General features: G+C 58.7%; 1 non-coding gene across 1 annotated transcript; it reads right to left on the bottom strand.

The window, feature by feature from the left end:
- Positions 1-854: 854 nt before the first annotated feature.
- Positions 855-973, bottom strand: LOC131873003 (5S ribosomal RNA). The gene has a single exon (XR_009371044.1). It is a non-coding gene; the product is annotated as a 5S ribosomal RNA (ribosomal RNA).
- Between the last annotated feature and the right edge of the window lie 12211 nt (positions 974-13184).

The following is a 13184-nucleotide window of genomic DNA, read 5'->3' as shown; positions in this document are numbered from 1 at the left end:
CGCACCTTGATGCGCACGCCTTGGCTGGGCTGCGCACCTTGGTGGGCGCCATGGTGCGCACCTTTCGTGCGCTCCAAGGTGCGCACGAAGTCGGAGCTCGGTTTGCCCCGGGTGCGCACCTTGGTGGGCGCCATGGTGCACTCCGAGGTGCCCAAGATTGGTGCGCACCAAGGAGCGCTCCGAAGTGCGCTCCAAGGTGCGCGCGAAGTCGAAAGTTGGGTTAATTGTCCGGTTTGCCTCGGGTGCGCACCTTGCGTGCACCTTCGCCAGGGTGGGCGCCTTGGTGCGCACACCTTGGCTGGGCTGCGCACACCTTGGCACCCGCGTTTCCTTCATTTTAAATTTTTTTTTTTTACAATCTCTCAAGTGGGAAATTCTATAATCTCAACTTTTTTTGCCTTTTCAGGAAACTTTTGAATGGAGCGCATCATTGGTGCGCTCCGAAGTGTGCTCCAAAGCTCTCTCCAGCTGCGTGCACCTGCCCCGGCCGCGCACCCGGCCCCGCCCAGCTTCGCTCACCTGTCCCGGGCGTCTGGTGCGGAACCTTAGAGTAAGAAACATCACCGTGCACCTTGGCCAACGTGCGCGACTCGACCGAGCGCGCACTGGCCGAGGTGCACACCGATTTCACCTGGGTGCGCGCGCAGCACCTCGGGCGCACCGGGGTGCGCGCACAACGCCCGGGTTGCACCGTGGCCTGTGTGCTCGGGGCGCCTCGGGTGCGCGCTCGGTGTCGCCCCCGCGCGCGCGGTAGTGCGGGCAGCGCACCCCGGCCCGGCCCGGCCCCGACGAGAACGCAAACGGGCAAAAGGTTTATTCAAATAGCATTGCGATGCCCGGCGAAAAACTAAAAAAGGGTGCAACACCGGGACTTCCCGGGAGGTCACCCATCCCAGTACTACTCCGGCCCAAGCGCGCTTAACTGCGGAGTTCTGATGGGATCCGGTGCACTAACGCTGGTATGATCGCACCCGTTATGAGCTTGTCGCAGTGTGTACTTAGCAAACCGCGACCCACGTGCGAATCCACCCCGGCCACCCACCCCCGTCGAGGTGCACACCCTCCCTCGCGAAGTGCGCCCCGTTCGCCAAGTGTGAGCCCTGCCCGGGTGCGCGCACCTTGCTAGGGCGTCGGGTGTGCACCCGGCCCGGCCTACGTGCGTGCACCTGTAGGGGGCGTCGTGTGCGTGCAGTGTCCCGTCTGCAACGCGGTGCCCACACACCACCTCGGGCGCAACGACCTGCGCTCACATGTGGGCCGAGTGCACCTTGGTGCATGTTCGGGGCGCCTCGGGTGCACGCTCGATCTTGCCCCGGTGCACCAAGGCGCTCGGTTTGCCCCGGGTGCGCACTTGGTGCAAGGTGGGCACCCAAAATAGGGATCAAGCACCAAAACACAAGTTTCGGGATGCAAAATGGGACCCAAGGACCACAAATGCGTTCCAAGACCCATGATGGGTCCACGAGAACAAAAATGTGTTCCGAGACTTAATAAACAAATATTGGGTTTTAGGAGAAGAAACATGCTCTGATGCCCAAAACGAGAATCGACCCCGAAAAGGCCACAGGCCAAAAGTGGGATGCGAGACAAAAAAAAATGGGACCCGAGGACCAAAATTGGGTTCCCAGGTCGAAGACAGGGCAACCGGACAAGAAACGACCTCTAAGGCTCGAAATGAGTCCCGACGACTAAAACTTGACAAGAAGCACCCATCAGGCACCCAACTCGACACCCATGGGATGCCGACCCACCCGGGCTTCCACCTAGCACACCTTGGCACCCACCCACCCTCGCACCCAACCTCGCACCCAACTTAGCACCTTTGAACCCACATTGGCACTCACCCTGACCCTGGCACCTTGGAACCCACATTGGCACTCACCTTGACCCTGGCACCCACCTTTGCACTCACCTTGGGACCCACCCTGGCTCCCACCTCGGCACCCACCCAGACACCCACCTTGGTTCCTTGGCACCCACCTTGGATCCTTGGCACCCACCCCGACACCCACCTTGGCACGCAACTTGGCTACTTGCCACCCACCTTGGCTCCTTGACGCCCACCCCGACAACCACCCCGTGACCTACCCTGGCTAGGGTTGGTGCACACCCACCCTGGTGCCCACCTTGGCACCCACCCTATGACCCACCTTGGCACGCACCTTAGTACCCACCCCGTTACCCACCCTAGGACCCACCCCGTGACCCACCTTGGCCAGGGTGGGTGCACCCACCCTGGTGCCCACCTTGGCACCCACCCATCCTAGCACCCAGCCTGTGACCGGGCTTGGAACCCAACCTTGCACCCGCACCCGTCTTGGCCAGTGTGGGTGCGCACCCATCCTGGCACCCACGTTGTGACACACCCTTTAACCCACGCACCCTAGCACCCACGTTGGCACCCACCTTGGAACCCAACCTAGCAACTTGGCACCCACCCCGTGACCCACCTTGGCATCCACCATAGCAGTCGCCGACTTGGCACCCACCTCGGCACCCACCTTGACACTTGTGGACCCACCTTGCCACTCACCCTAGCATCGACCCATCCTAGCACCCACCCTGGCACCTTTGCACCCTAGCACTCACCCATCCTAGCACCTAACCTGTGACCCACCTTGACACTCACCCTCGCACCCACCTTGGAACCCAACCTAGCACCCACCCACCCTGACACCAACCCTAGCACCTACCCACCCTTGCACCCACCCTGTGACCCATCTTGGCACCCACCCATCCTACCACTCAACCTATCACCCACCTTCTCACCCACCTTGGCATCCACCTTAGCACCCACCCACACTGGCACCTTGGCACCCACCTCGGGCAAGGTGGGTGCACACCCACCCTGGCACCCAATTTAGAACCCACCGAGCATGTTACCCACCTTGGCACCCACATTGCAGCCCACCCTAGTACCCACCCTATGACCCACATTGGCATCCACACCCTAGCACCCAGGCACCTCGACACCCGCCTTGACACCCACCCTAGCACTGAACCTGTGACCCACCTTGGAACTCACCCTAGAACCCACCCACCCTGTGAACCACCTTGGCATCCACCTTAGCACCCACCCACCTTGGCACCCACTCTAGCACTCACCCATCCTAACACCCAACTTGTTACCCACCTTGGCACCCGCCCTCGCGTCCACCTTGAAACCCACCCTAGCACCCACCCACGCAGGAGCCCACCTTGGCACCCAACCTAACACCCACGCATCCTGGCACCCAACTTGTGACCCACCTTGGAACCCACCCTAGTACCCACCTTTGAACCCACTATATCACCAACCCACCTTGGCACCCACCCTATGACCCTCTTTGGAATCCACCCTAGCACGCACCCACCCTGGCACCCACCATGGAGCGCACCCTAGCACCCACCCACCTCGGCACGCACCTCAACACCCACCTTGGTGTGCGCACTGCGCCAACCTCTCAAAGACCCTATGTGGTGCGCTCCAAAGTGTACACCTTTGGTGCGCTCCAAGGTGCGCACCTTTGGTGCACACCGAGGTGCACACCAAAGTGTGCACCGAGGTGAGCACCAAAGTGCACTCCAGGGTGCACACCAAGGCGTGCACCTTTGGTGCGGTCAATGCAAACGAATTCGGAAGTTGGGGTCGATGTCCTAATCGCTGCTGCAGACTACACGTATGAGAATCGGACAAATAGCTTTATATAGGGGAGGTGTTGCGTTTGATGGGTCGACTCCCCTGGTTGTGTGCACTGCACCAACTTCAAAGACCCTGTCTTGTTTAAGAAGTCAAAAGTTGGGGTGGATGTCCTAATCATTGCTGCAGTCTACGCATGTATGAGAATCAGACAAATAGCTTATATAGGGGAGGTGTTGCATTCGGTGGGTTGACTCCCCTGGTTGTGCGCACTGCGCCAACCTCAAAGACCCCGCATAGCAGAAGAAGTCGGAAGTCGGATTTTGGTGAGCACCAAGGCGTGCACCTTTGGTGCGGTCAACGCAGACGAATTCAGAAGTTGGGGTGGATGTCCTAATCGTTGTTGCAGGCTACACATGTATGAGAATCAGACAAATAGCTTATATAGGGGAGGTGTTGGGTTTGATGGGTCAACTCCCTTGGTTGTGCGCATTACGCCAACCTCAAAGACCTTGTTTTCGTTAAGAAGTCAAAAGTTGGGGTCAATGTCCTAATGGCTCCTGCAGGCTACACATGTATGAGAATCGGACAAATAGCTTATATAGGGGAGGTGTTGGGTTTGATGGGTCGACTCCCCTGGTTGTGCGCATTACGTCAACCTCAAAGACCTTGTTTTCGTTAAGAAGTCAAAAGTTGGGGTCGATGTCCTAATTGCTCCTGTAGACTACACATGTATGAGAATCAGACAAATAGCTTATATAGGGGAGGTGTTGGGTTTGATGGGTTGACTCCCCTAGTTGTTCGCATTACACCAACCTCAAAGACCTTGTTTTCGTTTAGAAGCCGAAAGTTGGGGTCGATGTCCTAATTGCTCCTGCAGGCTACGCATGTATGAGAATCAGACAAATAGCTTATATAGGGGAGGTGTTGGGTTTGATGGGTCGACTCCCCTGGTTGTGCGCATTGCGCCAACCTCAAAGACCCTGCATTGCGGATGAAGTCGAAAGTCAGAGTTTGGTGTGCTACAAGGTGTGGTCGAAGGTGCTCACCTAGGTGTGCACCTTTGGAGCACAGGAAAAGTGCCCTCCAAAAGTGCGCACCTTTGGAGTGCACAAAAGTGCCCTCCAAAAGTGCGCACCTTTGGAGCGCAGAAAAGTGCCCTCCAAAAAGTGCCCTCCAAAAGTGCGCACCTTTGGAGCGCAGAAAAGTGCCCTCCAAAAAGTGCCCTCCAAAAGTGCGCACCTTTGGAGCGCAGAAAAGTGCCCTCCAAAAAGTGCCCTCCAAAAGTGCGCACCTTTGGAGCGCAGAAAAGTGCCCTCCAAAAAGTGCCCTCCAAAAGTGCGCACCTTTGGAGCGCAGAAAAGTGCCCTCCAAAAAGTGCCCTCCAAAAGTGCGCACCTTTGGAGCGCAGAAAAGTGCCCTCCAAAAAGTGCCCTCCAAAAGTGCGCACCTTTGGAGCGCAGAAAAGTGCCCTCCAAAAAGTGCCCTCCAAAAGTGCGCACCTTTGGAGCGCAGAAAAGTGCCCTCCAAAAAGTGCCCTCCAAAAGTGCGCACCTTTGGAGCGCAGAAAAGTGCCCTCCAAAAAGTGCCCTCCAAAAGTGCGCACCTTTGGAGCGCAGAAAAGTGCCCTCCAAAAAGTGCCCTCCAAAAGTGCGCACCTTTGGAGCGCAGAAAAGTGCCCTCCAAAAGTGCGCACTTTTGGTGCGCACCAAGGCGCTGGTTCGGTCGTTGCAGGCGAGTTCGGAAGTTGGGGTCGATGTCCTGAGCGGAGGTGCAAACTACACAGGTGTCGGAATCGGACAAATAGCTTATATAGGGGAGGTGTATGCTTCGATGGGTCGACTCCCCAGGTTGAGCGCACCGCGCCAACCTCAAAGACCCTACGGTATGGATGAAGTCGGAAGTTGGGTCCGATGACCGATTCGATTAGTAGGTATGCTCATGAGGTCGGAATTTGGGTCCGATGACCTGCCATGTGCAGGAAGGCGAATGTTGACACTGTGCGTTGCAAGGTGCACACCAAGGCGCTGGTGCGGTCTTTTTAGTCGAGTTCGGAAGTTGGGGTCGATGTCCTGATCGGAGGTGCAAGCTACACAGGTGTGGGAATCGGACAAATAGCTTATATAGGGGAGGTGTATGCTTCGTTGGGTCGACTCCCCGGGTTGAGCGCACCGCGCCAACCTCAAAGACCCTACGGTATGGATGAAGTCGGAAGTTGGGTCCGATGACCGATTCGATATGTAGGCATACTCGCGAGGTCGGAATTTGGGTCCGATGACCTGCCACGTGCAGGAAGGCGAATGTTGGCACTGTGCGTTGCAAGGTGCGCACCAAGGCGCTGGTTCGGTCGTTGGAGGCGAGTTCGGAAGTTGGGGTCGATGTCTTGATCGGAGGTGCAAACTACACAGGTGTGGGAATCGGACAAATAGCTTATATAGGGGAGGTGTATGCTTCGTTGGGTCGACTCCCCGGGTTGAGCGCACCGCGCCAACCTCAAAGACCCTACGGTATGGATGAAGTCGGAAGTTGGGTCCGATGACCGATTCGATATGTAGGCATACTCGCGAGGTCGGAATTTGGGTCCGATGACCTGCCATGTGCAGGAAGGCGAATGTTGGGACTGTGCGTCGCAAGGTGCGCACCAAGGCGCTGGTGCCGTCGTTGCAGTCGAGTTCGGAAGTTGGGGTCGATGTCCTGGTCAGAGGTGCAAACTACACAGGTGTGGGAATCGGACAAATAGCTTATATAGGGGAGGTGTATGCTTCGATGGGTCGACTCCCTGGGTTGAGCGCACCGCGCCAACCTCAAAGACCCTACAGTATGGATGAAGTCGGAAGTTGGGTCCGATGACCGATTCGATACGTAGGCATATTGGCGAGGTCTGAATTTGTGTCCGATGACCTGCCATGCGCAGGAAGGCGGAATTTGGGTCCGATGACCGAGTTGATGGCGTGCCATGCGCAGAAAGGCGGAATTTGGGTCCGATGACCGAGTTGATGTTGATGGCCCGCCATGCACAGGAAGGCGGAATTTGGGTCCGATGACCGATTTGAAGGCGTGCCATACGCAAAAAGGCGGAGTTTGGGTCCGATGACCGAGTTGATATTGATGGCCCGCCATGCGCAGGAAGGCGGAATTTGGGTCCGATGACCTGACATACGCATGGAGTCCGACTCGGGGGCCGATGTTCGATTCGATGACTTGCATTGTGGGTAAAGTCGGAAGTTGTGGTCTTTGACCCGATTCGATGACCAGACTTCGGCTGCTTGAGAATCGGACAAATAACTTATATAGGGGAGGTAGTGTTCTCGAGCATCCTCCCCCCGTGCCCGTTTATGTCGATTGATGCTGGTGCTCGACTGGTTGGAGCGCTCGGATGCAAAAATCTTGCACCAGGATTTATCGATTGTGATGGACACGGCAAGTCTCCTGATTGCTATGCAGGAGCTCATCGTGAATCTCTATGCGGCCTTGGTATGGACTCGACCTGCGGAATGGTTCGGCAATGGTAGTCGCTCCAACACGTCCTTGCAATGGCCACAGAGGTGATTCGACTAGAGCTCCAGTCTAGCTTTTGGGTTGCTTGGCGGACTGGTATAGCCGCGATCGAGTTCCGGCCATGAACGTTTTAGATAGCTCTTGGGCTTTCTGGGACGGAAGTCGGAAGTTTGGGCTGTTGTCCGATTTGATGACCATTCTTCGGATGTGTGAGAATCGGACAAATAACTTATATAGGGGACTGTGTTGTCTCACGCAGCCCCCTCCGTGCCCCTCTATCTCGACCGATGTTGGTGCTTGAAAGGGTTGGGATCGCTCGGATTTATAAACGTGCACCACCATTTGTCGAGTGTGAGGGACGCGGCAGGTCTCCTAAATGCTATGCGGGCGCTCTCTGAGAATCTCTATCCGGCCTCGACACAGACTAGTCTTGCTGAATGGTTTGGCACTGGTAGTCGATCCAACACGTCGTTGTTGTGGCCGCCTAGGCGATTCGATTCGAGCCCCCGTCTAGCTTTTGGGTTGCTTGGCGGATTTTGCCCTATCCGCAAGTGAGCTCGGTCCCTAAACGTTCGAGAAACCCGATTGCTATGCGCCGACTCTCTTTCTTGCGAGCCTCCATCTAGCTTTTGGGTCTCTACGGAACGGAAGTCGGAATCTGGGACCGTTGTTTGATTCGACGAGGCAGACTACGGTTGTGCGAGAATCGGACAAATAACTTATATAGGGGAGGTGTTGACTGGAGCATTCTCCCCCGTGCCCCTCTAACTCGACCAATGCTGGCGCTCGAACGGTGGTAGCGCTCGGATTTTCATTGAGCGCCAGCATTGGTCGATTTAGAGGGGCATGCGAGATTCCCGAATGCTATGCGAGGGCTCTAACGGAAATGTCTATTGGTTTCGGTATGGATGCAATTGCGAGTGGTTCGGCAAAGGTAGTCGTTCCGATGCGTCCATGTCGTGGCCAAATCGATAATTCGATTTGAGCCCTCGTATAGCATTTGGGTCTCTCGATGTGATTCCGCATTCCAGTCCCTTTGGGCACTGCTTGAGCCGCATCCCAGGGGGTTCCCTTCCCAATAATCTGCCTCGCAACCCGATTGCTATGCGGTGAGGCTCCTCGGCCGCCTCGGAACTATCTGTGTATCAGACGCATCGCGGGATAAGGGGTTGGCAACGGTAGTCGCCCCAAGCGCGTCCGATGCTTGGACCATTCCGAGGCGGCCCTGAAGCCTCTTCCGTCTAGCCGTTGGGTCCTTCTCGCCGCATCCCTCGCCTCGCACCCCGATTGCTATGCGGTGAGGCTCCTCGGCCGCCTCGGAACTATCTGTGTATCGGACGCGTCGCGGGATAAGGGGTTGTCACTGGTAGTCGCCCCAAGCGCGTCCGATGCTTGGACCATTCCGAGGCGGCCCTGAAGCCTCTTCCGTCTAGCCGTTGGGTCCTTCTCGCCGCATCCCTCGCCTCGCACCCCGATTGCTATGCGGTGAGGCTCCTCGGCCGCCTCGGAACTATCTGTGTATCGGACGCGTCGCGGGATAAGGGGTTGTCATTGGTAGTCGCCCCAAGCGCGTCCGATGCTTGGACCATTCCGAGGCGGCCCTGAAGCCTCTTCCGTCTAGCCGTTGGGTCCTTCTCGCCGCATCCCTCGCCTCGCACCCCGATTGCTATGCGGTGAGGCTCCTCGGCCGCCTCGGAACTATCTGTGTATCGGACGCGTCGCGGGATAAGGGGTTGTCACTGGTAGTCGCCCCAAGCGCGTCCGATGCTTGGACCATTCCGAGGCGGCCCTGAAGCCTCTTCCGTCTAGCCGTTGGGTCCTTCTCGCCGCATCCCTCGCCTCGCACCCCGATTGCTATGCGGTGAGGCTCCTCGGCCGCCTCGGAACTATCTGTGTATCGGACGCGTCGCGGGATAAGGGGTTGTCACTGGTAGTCGCCCCAAGCGCGTTCGATGCTTGGACCATTCCGAGGCGGCCCTGAAGCCTCTTCCGTCTAGCCGTTGGGTCCTTCTCGCCGCATCCCTCGCCTCGCACCCCGATTGCTATGCGGTGAGGCTCCTCGGCCGCCTTGGAACTATCTGTGTATCGGACGCGTCGCGGGATAAGGGGTTGTCACTGGTAGTCGCCCCAAGCGCGTCCGATGCTTGGACCATTCCGAGGCGGACCCGAAGCCTCTTCCGTCTAGCCGTTGGGTCCTTCTCGCCGCATCCTTCGCCTCGCACCCCGATTGCTATGCGGTGAGGCTCCTCGGCCGCCTCGGAACTATCTGTGTATCGGACGCGTCGCGGGATAAGGGGTTGTCACTGGTAGTCGCCCCAAGCGCGTCCGATGCTTGGACCATTCCGAGGCGGACCCGAAGCCTCTTCCGTCTAGCCGTTGGGTCCTTCTCGCCGCATCCCTCGCCTCGCACCCCGATTGCTATGCGGTGAGGCTCCTCGGCCGCCTTGGAACTATCTGTGTATCGGACGCGTCGCGGGATAAGGGGTTGTCACTGGTAGTCGCCCCAAGCGCGTCCGATGCTTGGACCATTCCGAGGCGGACCCGAAGCCTCTTCCGTCTAGCCGTTGGGTCCTTCTCGCCGCATCCCTCGCCTCGCACCCCGATTGCTATGCGGTGAGGCTCCTCGGCCGCCTTGGAACTATCTGTGTATCGGACGCGTCGCGGGATAAGGGGTTGTCACTGGTAGTCGCCCCAAGCGCGTCCGATGCTTGGACCATTCCGAGGCGGACCCGAAGCCTCTTCCGTCTAGCCGTTGGGTCCTTCTCGCCGCATCCCTCGCCTCGCACCCCGATTGCTATGCGGTGAGGCTCCTCGGCCGCCTTGGAACTATCTGTGTATCGGACGCGTCGCGGGATAAGGGGTTGTCACTGGTAGTCGCCCCAAGCGCGTCCGATGCTTGGACCATTCCGAGGCGGCCCCGAAGCCTCTTCCGTCTAGCCGTTGGGTCCTTCTCGCCGCATCCCTCGCCTCGCACCCCGATTGCTATGCGGTGAGGCTCCTCGGCCGCCTTGGAACTATCTGTGTATCGGACGCGTCGCGGGATAAGGGGTTGTCACTGGTAGTCGCCCCAAGCGCGTCCGATGCTTGGACCATTCCGAGGCGGCCCCGAAGCCTCTTCCGTGTAGCCGTTGGGTCCTTCTCGCCGCATCCCTCGCCTCGCACCCCGATTGCTATGCGGTGAGGCTCCTCGGCCGCCTTGGAACTATCTGTGTATCGGACGCGTCGCGGGATAAGGGGTTGTCACTGGTAGTCGCCCCAAGCGCGTCCGATGCTTGGACCATTCCGAGGCGGACCTGAAGCCTCTTCCCTCTAGCCGTTGGGGCTTTCTCGCCGCATCCCTCGCCTCGCACCCTGATTGCTATGCTGTGAGGCTCCTCGGCCGCCTTGGAACTATCTGTGTATCGGACGCATCGCGGGATAAGGGGTTGGCAGTGGTAGTCGCCCCAAGCGCATCCGATGCTTGGACCATTCCGAGGCGGCCCTGCAGCCTCTTCCGTCTAGCCGTTGGGGCCATCTCGCCGCATCCCCCACCTCGCACCACGATTGCTATGCGGTGAGGCTCCTTGGCCGCCTCGGAACTATCTGTGTATCGGACGCATCGCGGGATAAGGGGTTGTCACTGGTAGTCGCCCCAAGCGCGTCCGATGCTTGGACTATTCCGAGGCGGCCCTGCAGCCTCTTCCGTCTAGCCGTTGGGGCCATCTCGCTGCATCCCCCACCTCCTCGGCCGCCTCGGAACTATCTGTGTATCGGACGCATCGCGGGATAAGGGGTTGGCAGTGGTAGTCGCCCCAAGCGCGTCCGATGCTTGGACTATTCCGAGGCAGCCCTGCAGCCTCTTCCGTCTAGCCTTTGGGGCCATCTCGCCGCATCCCTCGCCTCGCACCCCGATTGCTATGCGGTGAGGCTCCTCGGCCGCCTGGGAACTATCTTCGTATCGGACGCATCGCGGGATAAGGGGTTGTCACTGGTAGTCGCCCCAAGCGCGTCCGATGCTTGGACTATTCCGAGGCGGCCCTGTGGCCTCTTCCGTCTAGCCGTTGGGGCCATCTCGCCGCATCCCCCACCTCGCACCCCGATTGCTATGCGGTGAGGCTCTTCGGCCGCCTTGGAACTATCTTCGTATCGGACGCATCGCGGGATAAGGGGTTGTCACTGGTAGTGGCCCCAAGCGCGTCCGATGCTTGGACTATTCCGAGGCGGCCCTGCAGCCTCTTCCGTCTAGCCGTTGGGGCCATCTCGCCGCATCCCCCACCTCGCACCCCGATTGCTATGCGGTGAGGCTCCTCGGCCGCCTTGGAACTATCTTCGTATCGGACGCATCGCGGGATAAGGGGTTGTCACTGGTAGTCGCCCCAAGCACGTCCGATGCTTGGACTATTCCGACGCGGCCCTGTGGCCTCTTCCGTCTAGCCGTTGGGGCCATCTCGCCGCATCCCCCACCTCGCACCCCGATTGCTATGCGGTGAGGCTCCTCGGCCGCCTTGGAACCATCTTCGTATCGGACGCATCGCGGGATAGGGGGCTGTCACTGGTAGTCGCCCCAAGCGTGTCCGATGCTTGGACCATTCCTAGGCGGCCCTGAAGCCTCTTCCGTCTAGCCGTTGGGGCCTTCCCGCCCCATCCCTCGCCTCGCACCCCCGATTGCTATGCGGTGAGGCTCCTCGGCCGCCTTGGAACCATCTGTGTATCGGACGCATCGCGGGATAAGGGGTTGGCACTGGCAGTCGCCCCAAGCGCGTCCGATGCTTGGACCATTCCGAGGTGGCCCTGAAGCCTCTTCCGTCTAGCCGTTGGGGCCTTCCCGCCCCATCCCTCGCCTCGCACCCCGATTGATATGCGGTGAGGCTCCTCGGCCGCCTTGGAACTATCTGTGTATCGGACGCATCGCGGGATAAGGGGTTGGCACTGGTAGTCGTCCCAATCGCATCCGATGCTTGGACCATTCCGAGGCGGCCCTGCAGCCTCTTCCGTTTAGCCGTCGGGGCCTTCCCGCCGCATCCCTCGCCTCGCATCCCGATTCCTATGCGGTGAGTCTTCTCGGCCGCCGCGGAACTATACCTGTTATTGCTACTGCATCCTTCGGCTGGTAACCTCCTCTGCCGCCTTGGAACGTTCTCTTTGTCGGACGCGTCGCGGGATAAGGGGTTGGCACTGGTAGTCGCCCCAAGCGCGCCCGATGCATAGACCGCTCCGAGTCGACCTTGCTTTCAGCCTCTCACATGCATAGACCTCTCTGAGTCGACCCTGCAGCCTCTCACGTTTAGCCTTTGGAATCTCGCCTCACAACATGATTGCTATCCTTGATGCATCCCTTGCCTCGAGCCCTGATTGCTTTCTTGGCTGCATCCCTCCTCTCCTCACAGCCCGGTTGTCATCACTGCTTCATCCGTCGCTTCATGCATTCTGGCTGCTGGGCCCTTCCCACCGCACACCTCGATTGCTATCTCTTCTGCATCACACACCCCGATTGCTATCTCTGCTACATCCCTCGGCTCTCACTTCTGCATCCTTCGCCTCACACCTCGATTGCTATCAATGCTGCATCCGTAACCTCACACCCCGATTGCTATGCGGGGAGGCTCCTTGGCCGCCTTGGAAATTTCTGTGTGTCGGACGCACCGCGGGATAAGGGGTTGGCACTGGTAGTCGCCCCAAGTGCGCCCGATTCTTAGACCGCTTCGAGGTGACCTCGTAGCCTCTTTCGTCCAGGCTTCCTGCCTTCAACGCCCTTTTTACACCTCGATTGCTATGCGCGGGCTCGTTGGCGTCTATCACCTCTCTGCGAAGAGTGGCACGATGATTGTTGGGGTAAATCGTAGCAGTCCGATCTCTGGCCTTGGGCCATTGTGAGGGCTGATCGATTTCCTGTGCGCATCTCGTGTTCGCCCAGTAACAGACTCGACGACTTGTAATCGGTCTTGTTCCCGATTGTTCCTGGAGGTAGTCTTCGGAACTCTTGGATTTGACCTGTCACTCGAACTGTCCTCTTCCGAGGATGCTTGTGTGTGTGTGCTTGTGCCATTTCCTTGGCGGTATTAACGAGATATTAAAGAGCGGAGTGAGC

Source organism: Cryptomeria japonica, unplaced genomic scaffold, assembly GCF_030272615.1.
Source record: "Cryptomeria japonica unplaced genomic scaffold, Sugi_1.0 HiC_scaffold_974, whole genome shotgun sequence".
Classification (NCBI taxonomy): domain Eukaryota; kingdom Viridiplantae; phylum Streptophyta; class Pinopsida; order Cupressales; family Cupressaceae; genus Cryptomeria; species Cryptomeria japonica.
This window is presented reverse-complemented; position numbering and strand designations above follow the sequence as displayed.